Source organism: Triturus cristatus, chromosome 7 (genome assembly GCF_964204655.1).
Source record: "Triturus cristatus chromosome 7, aTriCri1.1, whole genome shotgun sequence".
NCBI classification, from domain to species: Eukaryota; Metazoa; Chordata; class Amphibia; order Caudata; family Salamandridae; genus Triturus; species Triturus cristatus.
The window spans coordinates 868167382-868180589 of NC_140590.1; positions in this window are offsets into that span (position 1 = coordinate 868167382).

Consider the following 13208-nt stretch of genomic DNA (forward strand, 5'->3'; position numbering starts at 1 on the left):
CGTCGGGAGTGGACCAGGAGGGTCCGAGGTACTCCTCTGTTGAAGGGGAGCAAGAGCCAGTCTGGAGCAACCAGACCAGTGATGAAAACAAGCTATCGTGGTGCGTCGTGAAGAGGGCCACAAGCCGGTCGGCGAGTGGTCAGACAACGCGGTGAACAGCAAGGAGCGGAAGGGCCCCCACGCAGATCTCGTGGATGCTGGGGAGGCAGACTTCGGTGCTGGAGCCGTTCAGGGTTAGGGCTTCTCAAACCCTAGGTGCACTCACTCGAGGGTCCCTCGGTGGGCGTGCTAGATAAGCGTCGTGCAGGTTCTGAAGATGGCCGGTCCCGCAGGTCTCGTCACACCTACGAATCTTAGCTGGGCTGATGATGTAGGTAGAGGTCAGAGATGGCAGGGAACCCGGGTCTCGTCGAGCTGGGCAGTCTTGATCCGTGAGAGAGACGTGCAGCAAACCGCAAGCGCTTAGGTGGTGCCTGCTGGTGCAGGGTGGCTACTCCTTAGCCACAAGGGAGAGTCTTCAGAAATAGTCAAGAGTTCCTTTCGTGGAAAGTAGTTCAAGATTCAGAATTATCCAATTTGGGAAGGGGACCCGCTCCCACCTTTATTCTAAGAAAAGGGGCTGGCCCGTGACTAGGTCCTACCTATGGGTGGGGCCAGGAGGGGGGTGGTTACACCCCTATCCTTTGTTCGGCTTCGCCCCAGCTCAGGGGCTGGTGTGCCCCCGAAACTGGTTTGAGCCGGGCTATGCACAGTGAGCACCGGGGTGCCACTTGCAATCACCTTCCTTTCAGCCCTGCCTACCTGGGATACACAAACCCTGTCTGGGATGGTGCTAACACCGCCCTCGACAGGAAACCCTTTGTCCAAGCTCCCCTCGCTGGAAGGTCTCCCAGCAGCAGGAGGTCAGACTTGTGTCTGGTGGCAGCATCCATTTTGTGATGCTGAGGCTTGAGTCAACTTTAACCGGGGTTCAAGGTTACTTCCATGTCGTGCCCCTCTAAAAGGGGGGAATGCTGACCCCGTCGCCAGAATTGGCGAGGGGTTCGTATTCCAATTCGTATGACACCTTACTCGACATGTGTAGGTGATGCGATGCCAAAGTTAGCAAATAACCGCAAGGATTATAATGCATTTTAAAGTAGTTGGCCCGCGTCACCATGGAACGGCTATTAGGACTTGGTTCCGCCAGCCGTCGACGGGCCCAGCTCGCGCCAGAGCACCGTCCCACATAATTTCCCGCACTCTGCCTTCAGGATTGATAAGGCCTGCCATAGGAGTGACTGATAGGAATCCATGTGTCCATTCTAGGGTTAGGTATAGGAATACTACACCTACAGCAACGGGTGATTACACCACTTTGCCCCAGCTGTCGTGCAGCCAGTTGTGTCAGATTTGGGCGGCCATCCAGGGGTGGCATAATACATGCTGCAGCCCCTGGTAGGCCCTGGGTACACCGATGCCCTGGATACCTGTGGTATGCTGATACAGGGACTGATAAGGCGGCCCAGTTCCAATTAGTGGATGCACCTAATGTACATGTGTTTTAATTTTGAGAGAGAACAGCTAGGCTGTGGGTCTGATTGGCAGGCCCGCAGCCGGGGAAAGTCGTAAACCAATGAAGCAAAAGCAAAAAATCTGGGTGATCATAGGATTGCAGACCCTACTCTCCTACACCTATCTCCCAGAGGCTTCTGGAGTAGTGGAACAAATGAATGGCACCATTAAAAACAGATTGGGAAAAATGTGTTTGGCCACAGGTCTAAAATGGCCAGATGTCTTGCCTCTGGTGCTCATGACTATTCGGTTGATTCCTGGTTGGAACACTGGCCTGTGCCCCCATGAAATTGTTATGGGTAGAGCAATGAGACATGTTTTCATTCCTGTTAACAAACTACTGCCTATATCTGATGACTTTGTTTTAGATTATTGCAAGGGGTTGGCTGATTCCGTTCATTCTGTGTTTCATCAGGTTGGACCGGATGCAACCAACCTTGAAAAGAAGCCAGCACATGATTTAAGTCCTGGAGACTGGGTGCGGATCAAAGTGCATAGAAGGAAAAATTGTCTGGTCTCACGCTGCGGGAAACCACGTCAAGTGATTCTGACCACGACGACTGCTGTGAAGTGTACCAGAGTAAAGAATTGGATTCATGCTAGTCATACTCTTTGAATGCCTAGTCCCATAAATAGACCGGAGGAAGAGTATTTGGAAGAGTCCGATACCAGTTCTGAGTCAGAATCAGAAGAAACAAGAACAAGACAAACTCCAAGAACGGGAGAATCGGAGTTGAGCCAAGTTGCGGAGCCGGAGAATATACCATTGAGGAGACGACTGGAAATTTCCAATACTAGCTCCGAATCAGAGACTGAACAGGTGGGAATACAAGAAAGGATAAAGGAAAACATTGAAAAAACTGAACAAGAAATTCTTGATAAAGAAGCACCAAGTGCAAGCACGAGATAAATTCCGCCTGAGATCATAGAATTAGAAGGTGAGGAATTAGATACAGAGAGTGAGGGTAAAATTGTTGTGGAAGACCCCTGAGGAGGTGTAGGGACAACAAACATCCAGGTAGAGGAAGGGACAGTTAGTTAGCAGGAAGATTGCGTGGTAGAAACACGAGGAGGGAAAACCGTAGATAGTGAACCTGAGGTCTTGAGAGTAAAATCCAAAGAAAGTAAAAGTAAAACCGATACAGAATCTGAAGAGAGTGAAGGAGAAGACCAAGGAGGACGAATCTTGAGGAAAAGAGCTTGGAAAACAGAATGAGGTGAGAAGGGGAACAGGTTGAAAAGACCATCGAAAGAGGAAATTTGGCCTAATAAACTTAAGAGATTGAGATACTGACTGACGAGAGTAAGATCTCCTAACGCTGAACAAGTGAATGAGGTGTCTAGTCAAGAGAAATCAGAAGACACTGATCGAGCACACTTGAAAAGAGAGAAGAGAATCAAGAAACCCAACCAGAAGTATAAGTCACCGGAGTGGACGTATGTGGCACTTCCTGATATACAAGAGGAAGCAGACAGCCAAGGAAGTCTAGGATTGACTGTACCGTAAGTGGATGAAGAAGAAGAAGATTCCAAAATCCTGAGAGTTATCTTATCTGATATCAGAGAAGAGACGGATGATCAGGAAGTTCTGAACCAAGATTGTGAAAACCGAGACAAAGACGATCAAATGCCAGATTGAAGTGACAAAGGAAGATACAGAGAATTTAAAACACTGGACAAGACACTTAACCGAAAGAACCAAGTAGGCACTTAAAGCCTTGGGTTTAGACAAAATTAAGTTGTGAATAAAAGAGGCTAAGTCAAAAGACACTGATCATTTCTGAAATGGAAAACACAGAAGGTAGAAAACCTACATGTGGGTTTCTCCGAAGATGGTGTAAAATGTGTTGTTGTTGTACAGGATTACTAATGCTTCTATGGATCATATTAGCAATAACGATTTCATTTAAAGTTACATTTGAAAGGGTAGAAACCCACACAGGGAACAGGACTAATAGAGAAGAGGCGTATGATACTCATGCAACTAAACTGGTAGATAGAACAGATTTCCATAAGTATAGGTCTATAACTGATTTTTCTAATAATGTTTTTTCAGTTACTGTATGAATATGTAAAGACTATGGACGTTAGAGTTTGTTATGTTTGTATGCAGTTACCTGCATCGGTGTCAGAAGGTGTCACCTATCATCACCTTCCTTTGACATATGGAATAACTTGTAGCGTATTAGCAAGCTTGTTCTACAGAACAGGGAAATTAGAATATTATTATACTGATGTAGATAATGTTTTCTCGCAGGTACCTGTAGTTCCTGAACTAAATAAGGTGATTCTTGGTAGAACTTTAGGTGAATTTTTCTTAGAAACTAGAGAATTAACTTTAGAAGAAGTGTTTAAGAACAATCTTACTTGTAGTCTGAGAAAAGAAGAGAATACTTTCTTGGACATGGTAGAAGAGAGGAGAATTAAGATGCAAAGAAAGGTTTCTGGGAAAAAGATGAAAACAACATTTTGGGATGCTGAAAGGGAAAACCATTTAAAGGAAGAAATAAATCCTGCAATGGCTTTGGATTGGCCTCAGAGGGGGAAATTGTGCATCAGTAGAAATAATACTGTTTATGATAATTATTTTGTAGGTGCAAGTGAATGCCATGATGTATATAAGATCATGGGAGGATGGGGATTTAAAGGAGGAAATGATCTGGTATTCCCTGAAATATATTACATCTGTGGGAACAGGGCTTATTATAGGTTACCGGACCACTAGTATGGTACATGCTACCTAGGCCTGGTCTTCCCAAAAATATTTCATTTCGGAAGGGGAGAGGACGGTTTGCACGAAGTAGGTAGACAACTAACACGTAGAAGGAGGGAGAGTTGGTCAGAAATTGTAGGGGATATTTTTGGAGCACTGATACCAGGCGTTGGAATATCTCTGAATGCACATAACATTAGAAAATTGTCTACAGTTGTGGATCGCATATCGACAAGCACAGCTGGAGGGTTCTTAATGGTAAATACCGAAATGGTTGCCATGAGAGCCATGATTATGCAAAATCGACTTGCCCTTGATATTATATTAGCCAAAGAGAGAGAAGTCTGTGGAATGCAGAAGGTACAACATTGCTGTACTTATATTCCTGACGAGAGCCAAAATGTAAAGAAATACATTAAGAATATAACCGATTTGCATGAGGAAATTGTTCCATTGGAGGTTGAAAGTGTTTGGGAGAAGCTTGGTAAAAGTTTTTCTACTATAAAGGGTTTATTAACAAGATTAGGTAGTTCATTTGTAGGTAAAATACTAATACCAGTGACTTGTGTGGTAATACTAATACTGATCTTGAAATTAGGATGTGTATGTAGAAAAAGAAGAAAATTACAAAATAGAATAAAAAGAGAAGTTGCGAAAAGAAAGGAGAAGGAAATAAGAGAAAGAGAAGTAGGAGATATAGAACTAGAAGAATGGATAGAGAACATGTACAAGAAAACAAGAGAAGATGAGATGGGAGATACTATGATGTAACGTAACCAAGTGTAAGGGAACTGAGTAATCATTTCCCGCAAAATTTTTGACATTGATTGGGATTTGTGGTGATGTTAAAAATCACCAAAGGGGGGATTGATGGAGCAGGTAAAGCAAAATGTGTATACCTTCTCTATTTTGCATGAAATTTCATTATGTAATCATTCTAAATATTAACTTGTACTAATTTGTGTAGAGTGGTAGGATTAACTAACAATTGCACCTTAATAAACACAAGATACACGTGGGACTAAAATGTAAATTGCATGGCTAATAATTAAATGATTAACTATGGTACGCAAACTAACTGTAGGATGTGTTGAAATGGTGAGTATTATTGATTTAAATGTTGCTACAAGCTAGGAAAATACTAATATATATTGGGATTAGTGTGGGTTTAACATTAGAATCTTCATTTCCATATATTAATTACTGTTATGTTTGTTTTTGCTTAAGTTGACATTCGGGCCTTCTAGGCCGCAGTACTTAAAATAGAGTTCGGAAGTGGCCACCGTCATGTGAGCGCGATGTTCACTGCGCAGACTCGGATGGCTCTGATGATCTCCAAGCGACCTCTGATGAGAAATTAAATATTCCTTGTCAAGGATAGGAACGTGGAGGACTCCCAAGACCCAAACTAGTGTGAATGACTGAGGGGACAATGAACGACCTGTATAGGAAGGTTTACATGTTGTTACTTCGGAAATTTCGCCTGTGAAACTACGAAAAAGAATACAATTGGGAAGATGTCATGCCCGGTCTCATGGGAAACAGGCAAACCTGGGAATATTGAAAAGACTTACAAAATTGAGAGGATTTAGCCAATCAGAACACTTTCTACTCCTAAATTGTTGCACATTGTCCTAAAAGTAAGGAGAAAAAGAGTATATAAGGGGAGAATTTAGAAGAAAGTACAACTCCTTTTTCCGTATCATTATCCTTATTGCTGTTAGGCTGTGTTGGTGTGGAGAGTCGATTTGCTGGATTGTTGGTTCGTTGGTGCGATCGCCTGGTCCCTTGGCTAAATCGTGGGGACTATGTCGTACTGACTGAGATTTCCTGGATTTACCTGGGGTTCTCTGTGATTGTAAAAGGACGATTCCATCTGAAGGGATTTTCATTTTGCTATGGGTTGACGGGTTCTTCTGGAAATAGTTGCCAATATTCAAATTTAGGTAAATATAAATGTTATGTCAATTTATGTTCAAGATCAAAGATTGGAAATCACTCAATAGAAATCTGATTTGAATTGTAATCCTGATTATGCCAACACAGAGTGAATTAATTAGATAAACTAAACATTGATTAATAAGAAATGAGTTTGTGATTCTTTAATAAGGTATTGAAAGTTAACCAAAAGGTTCCGAAGCTTTAAATGTGTTTTAGCTGGTTCTAAATCACCATCAACCAGTCCAACTAATTGGACCATCGACCAAGTGGTGGAGTGCCTTGATGTTAAAGTTAGGATTCTATAGGTGTAGATGTATATAATGTAAAGGAATTACTCTGGATAGGTAACAAGGTACCCCCTGTAGTAAGCCCTCTTAGGGTGTAGAGTCAAATAACTTGCAGGAACGCAGGATTAAGCAATAATAAGTAAAGGTTTATTCTGGTAAAGATGACCCACGACTTGTCACATCAGAAACCTCAGTCTTCATCTGAATGTCCACCAACATTTAGAATAGGACCGAGACTCTGAGATTACTTACATCACTAAATTCCTTAAAGTAACAATATTCATATAAACACAAATTAATACATATCAACTTAATACACACCCTCCCCTTTACACAAAAAGAAATTAACCCAAACTACAAGGGAATATCTTTGAGAACAGAACACCATAAAATGTAAGCCAAAATGACACAAAAGAAAAGCATAAAATGATTAATTAAGTCATGACATAATCACGGAAACGGAGAGGTGCTGTCCTTATTCTTGAGCCTCCAAGATTCCTACAACTACCATCACCTTCTCCTTCATGAGATGTTGAACAAGGTGAGACATGATGAGACGATGTTCACTAGAATCACCTCTATCAGATTGGTGCGAATGATTAAGAGATGAATGACAAGAGACACATGTCCAGTGCTTCTTTCCCTCCTGTGCGCAGATTCGAGTAAGATGTATTAGCGTTGGTGTTATGGGCCCCACCAATGAATGTATGTATGAGTGAGCTAGTGTGATGGGGAGTCGCTGCGCCTTCTGCTTTTGCCTGTGAGGGGAAGACAGGACTTCATTGCCCAGGAGGCTGTGTGCTGCTCAACCTCCCTCACCTGTGCAGCTCGTCTGGGGCTACAAAACATCTTGCCGCTCCCGCTTCACGGGAGCCGCTGCGCCTTCTGATTTTGCCTGTGAGGGGAAGACAGGACTTCATTGCCCAGGAGGCTGTGTGCTGCTCAACTTCCCTCACCTGTGCAGCTCGTCTGGGGCTACAAAACATCTTGCCGCTCCCGCTTCGCGGGAGCCGCTGTGCCTTCTGCTTTTGCCTGTGAGGGGAAGACAGGACTTCATTGCACAGGAGGCTGTGTGCTGCTCAACCTCCCTCACCTGTGCAGCTCGTCTGGGGCTACTAAACATCTTACCGCTCCCGCCTCGCGGGACGCGTGCGGGCGAAGCCCGGGCCAAGGGCGGGCCCATTTGAGCCCGTTCGAGTCTGGAGCAGGCTGGGCTGGGCCCACTCTCTTTTGTGTGCTCCAGCATATGTTCCCTGGACCTGCTGCGGTAAGATCTACCACTTTTATTTTGAATCACTTAGCTGCACTTGTTTGACTGTGTAATGCCTCCAGCGGGCAGCAAGGATAAAAAAGGCACTAAAGGTGGGAGCGTAATGGGAACTCTAGATCAATTTATCACGGGAGCCTCCAGTGTTCTAGCGCGTGAAATAGCGGATACAGAACGACGGCTATCCACTGAGCCAATATTTACAAAACGTTCCTCCTTGGGTCCCATTATGAACGCACTTACGCCAACTCCTTGTTTTGACGATGAAAGGACCGCTTGTACACCTGATGCGGATCCCTGTGTGGTAGTATCGCCAATCGCTACAACTATGGGGGACGGTCCTAATAGCCATGCCCAAGATGAATGTGGGCTGGATGGGATAACTCAAGAAAAAGCGATGAACACCGCAACTAGGTCGAAGTCGATTCCGATACCTGCCACCTCTACGAGAAGTAAGAAAGTATCAAAAAATGTGGTTGCTACCAAGAAGAAAAACTGTAAAGGTGGCCAGCTTAAGAAAAACAACTTAAAAAACTCTAAAACATCAAGGTGTGATGGGGGTGGAATGACATCTCGGTAATTGACTATGGAGACCGCAGGGACTGTGGAGAGTGTGGGGACCCAGTCTGAGCCTACTGCAGTATGTCCGATGAATCTCATGGAATCAGAGGCTCCAGTTCCAACATTTAATGATGCACTTTTGGAAAAATTAGGGGGCTTAATTACTGCCTGTTTGTCACCACTTATTAAGAGATTGGCAAATATTGAAGAACAATTGGAAATTATTGCTAACACTGCTGCTCAAAACTGTGGGGGTGTGGGAAGGAAGAGCCATTCCAATGTTGAATCAACGCCCCAAATACCATCTCCTTTAACTGCTGATCGTCCTTCTACTTCAAATGATGCAATCAATCCGGGGAGATTGCAGCCATCGGCCATGGTTCGAAGTAATAATCCAGCCGGGGGGGTACCATTAAAGAATGCAGGCTCAGCTACGATAAACTCTAGCGGTGGCCGTGATCAGCACTGCCAACTTCCATCTCGCCCTGAAACTACCCGTCTCCCTGCTGTATCATCCCGCAGCAATAACAAAATTCCGCTTGCAAGAGTTGATTTACCACCTGAATCTAGTCCATATGTAGTTGTTTTGACTGGTGTACCACACTTGGGGAATGATACTGAGGAGTCATACCCATCACTTAAGTACAAGGTTACGTTCTGGCTCAATAAGTATAGACCATTGCCACCACACGTAACCAGTGAAGTATTGTTTGCCAGGAGGGTAGCATGGGTGGGCCACAAGATAAAGGACACCAGGGGGGATTGTATTTTGATTAATTTTAGGAATACTTGGCCAGTGAACTATGTTTGTGGTTGGGGCCAGTCTAGGTCTGTGGAAGGTATTGAGTCCCACCCATTGTCCTATTTCTATCCCACCACTCAATTGAAACCTAATTCGGGCTCTGATCGGGCTATTGATGCTGCAGGGACAGTGACAGGCGGTATATATAGCAGAGGGAGACACTGCGAACCACCCCCTAATACAGCTTTTAGCCAGAACAATAGATACAGTCCTCTGGATTTGGTCGACTGACTGTATTTTGAGAGCTTGCAACTTGCAATTGCAGCTGAAAATATAGACGGGTATGAAAAGAAGGGTGGCTCAGGGAGTATTGGTATATGTAACCAGAATATTGCAGGGAGTGGTAGAATTACCACTAGGGGTAGCCTAGCCAGTGGGATTTTGACTACTACTACTAGTGGCCGACCTCTGATTGTCAAATTGAGAAAAGGGGCAACTGATGTAACTATGGCACCGTTTTTTCCGGTGCCACAAACAAACCGCGAGCCCAAAAGTGGGGAGATAGCTGTTGGGGCAACTATGAGTCCATACCACGCGTATAGTTTTAATCAGGAACCAGGCATCAGGGCCTCAGATCACAGTGAAGGGACAAGAAACGTTGCGGAGTGTTTGGAATGCGTCCACCCAGAGGTTCCTAGTGTTCTATCCACCAGCTCTAATAACAACAGTAATATCCACACTACCACCCATGCCGCAGATACTAGTTTCCATACCAATGAGTCGGCAACACCCTGCCCATTAGATGGGGCATATAGTAAACCGCACTGCAGCAGGCTCGCCTCAGCGCAGGTGTTGCGAAGGAGTGTGGGTGGAAACGTGGAAAAACTTAGAATTCTCTCATGGAATGTTGCGGGCTTAACCAGTAAGATGACGAGTGTTGAATGGGGTTCCTTTGTGGATGACTGTGACGTTTGTCTGTTCCAAGAGACCTGGGCCCGCACAGAGCAGCTTCGGGTGGGTTTCGCTTCATTTTTTGTTCCAGCAGTGTGGGGCGGGCGAGGTCGCCCCTCGGGGGGTTTAACCATCTGGATTGGTTTCCACTTGGGATGCACGTGCAAAATATTAAATCCAGGCTCTGTGGATATCCAGTGTGTTGTTCTTGTCTTCCCAGATGATTACAGGATAGCACTAATTAATGTATACTCTCGTCCTGTTGGTGTAGCTAAAGAGTCCAAAGTTATAGAGGACCTGATTACTTTTATCTCAACTGTACCAAGTAACATCCATGTATTGCTGGGAGGCGACCTGAACTGCCAATATGAGCCCTTGGTAGGCTTTAGTGATACTGACCATATGGAAGAAGACCTTTATGGGGGCATACCTATGGTGCAGGCAAACCCGGTGAAAGTTTGGACACCTTTAGCAATACAGATAATGGCGTTGACTCTAACCCATTCTCTACGAGCGTGCAATGGTCGCTTTTCCTCTGACATCCCTGCAAAAATGACGTACAATAAATTTGGGCAAATGTCTCTTCTTGACTATATCATGGTAGAAGTCAGGACATGGTCGAGAATTCTAGATTTTGCGGTTGTTTCTAGAATTGATAGTGACCACAATGCCCTGATTCTGGACATGGCATTACCTAATGTTAGCAAGATTGGTGTATTGCCCTCTGAATACAATTCAGGCGACTTAACTCTAACAAATGATAGGTGCAGAGCCAAATGGCAGCTATTGCTGGAAAACCCTGGTAAAATTTAAAAACTCTACAGCTTGGCTATTCCAATTTTAGAAGACCTTGCAGCTCTTGTTGATTCACCTCTGCCTGCAGATTTTCATGGTCAGTTGGAGGCTCTCCACAGGCGACTAGTTACCAATATGGCTGAAATAGTCAATCCCTTGGTTCCCAAGAAGGGGAAGAGGGTCCTTCCTAGTTTGTGGTATAATACTGCATGTAGGAAGGCTAAAAAGGAACTACTGTCGGCTGTAAAAGCAAACAACCGGGATGAAATTAAAGCTAGAAGGACAGACTATAAAGTATTAACCAGGGCTGCGAGGGAAGAATGGGAGCACGAAAAGTGGTCTTCTTTAACAGTGACGCTAGACACTAAAGACTTTCGCAAATTTTGGTCCATAATTAATACCGGCAGTAGTGAACCAAACCTGGCCAATGACCCTAACTTAGTGGCAGATGTCTGGGAAAATCACTTCCAGGCCCTGTACTCTTCTGAGGTTTTGCCAGGTCACCCGGAACTATTTACGATTCCATCTATTGCAAATATGAAGTGTGAGGTGACCGAGTTTACGGTTGAGGAGGTTTGCAATGTTATTGCTAAACTCGCCTCGGGAAAGGCCCCTGGTCTTGATAAATTACCGGGTGATCTTTTTAAGCACGAACTGAAAGTCTGGGGTCCCTACCTTCAGATTTTGTTTAACGCGGTCCTGGGTGGTATGCCGATACCATACACATGGATGGGTGCAGAGATAGTGCCTATATATAAAAAGGGTTCTCCTCTCCTACCCTCTAATTATAGACCTATAAGTCTAATTGATGTCTCCCAGAAATTATTTGCAAGACTCATCTTGGATCGTCTCCAGGTGTGGATGGAGGGCCGGGTTTTGGGCGAACACCTCCACTGTGGACCAGATTTTCCGATTACTACTATTATATTGGAAAACGGTGAAAATAGAGGGTGGCAGCCTCTATATGGTGTTCGTGGATCTCCGAGCAGCCTTTGATCTTGTGCCACGGGGTAAGCTCTGGTCTGTACTCCTCAAGATGGGTATCCCCATCGACTTATTAGAGGTCCTGATGAGATTACATGAGGCAAATTATGCCCAGGTTAGATGCGGGAAGAATGGTTCTTTGTCGTCACGGTTCCCAGTTGGCAGGGGGGTAAGACAGGGATGTATGCTTGCACCGACCCTGTTCTGCCTCTTTGTCAACGGGGTTATTGCACATCTTAATGCAGTGCAGGACAATGACGCTCCCAAGTTGGCTGGCAATAGAGTGCCTGCTATCATGTTCGCTGATGATACCCTTTTACTATCTAAGACACCCATGGGTATCCAGCGAACACTTGATAGCTTTGAAGAATTCTGCACTCTTCGGGGTCGAGATAAATATTCTCAAGACTAACTATATGATTTTTAATCTGCCCCGTTCTACACGCCCGAACCCTAAACTGGGGGACACAAGACTTGAAAGGGTAGCTGTTTTTGATTATCTGGGAGTCACTGTTAATGAAAATTTGACGTGGGGACACCAGATAACTAAGACACAACTTAAACTGGCTCAACTTTCTGGGGGAATCATCAAATTGTTAAGCAAGTCTTCTAGCAAAGTAATTGGTCCTCTGTTGGAAGTCTACAAGGCACAAGCCAGGGGGTCTTGTATGTATGGGGCCGAGCTCTGGGGACATTCTAATAGGCTTGCTATTACAAAGGTTGAGAATAAATTTCTGCGGCAGCTGCTCGGACTTCCATCGAGCACCCCGCTTTTACCGTTGAGGCTTGACCTAGGGATTAGGTCAATCGACGACAAGCTTGCATTAAAACCCCTTAGGTTTTGGCGCAGGCTCTGGGTAACCCGAGAGCTGATCAGCTACAGACAGGAACTAAAAGAAATATTGTCCTTCTCTGGAGCTCAAAAAATCCCCTGGCTCATTTACATTAAGAATGAACTGACGAGAATTGGTGTTCCTGCCTTGTGGGCTGATCCAGAAAGTGAATGTAAATTAATTTCACGCCAAATGCTAGTAGCTATTTTTCGCTCTAAAAAAAAAATAGCCGCTCAATCTAATCCCTCCTCTGGTTCGGCCATTTGCTCTTTTTTATCTGTGAAGGATTGTTATCTTTTTGAGCCTTTTCTGGACGTTATATACCCCATCCTAGCCAGAAAATTGTATGTTCAGTATAGGCATGGTGTTCTCCCTCTCCGGGCCTCTACTTGTAAGTGGGCACTTCTAGCACCAATGAATTGCCCAGCCTGTGAGTATGAGAAAGAAACGGAGACTCATGTCTTTTTTTTCTGTCCGGTTTATGTTAAATCCAGGAGATATTGGCTGCTGCCCCTATGTAAAAATATGGGGTTTCGCTATTGTATGCAAGCGCTAAGAATACTGAAGTCTGACACATCCG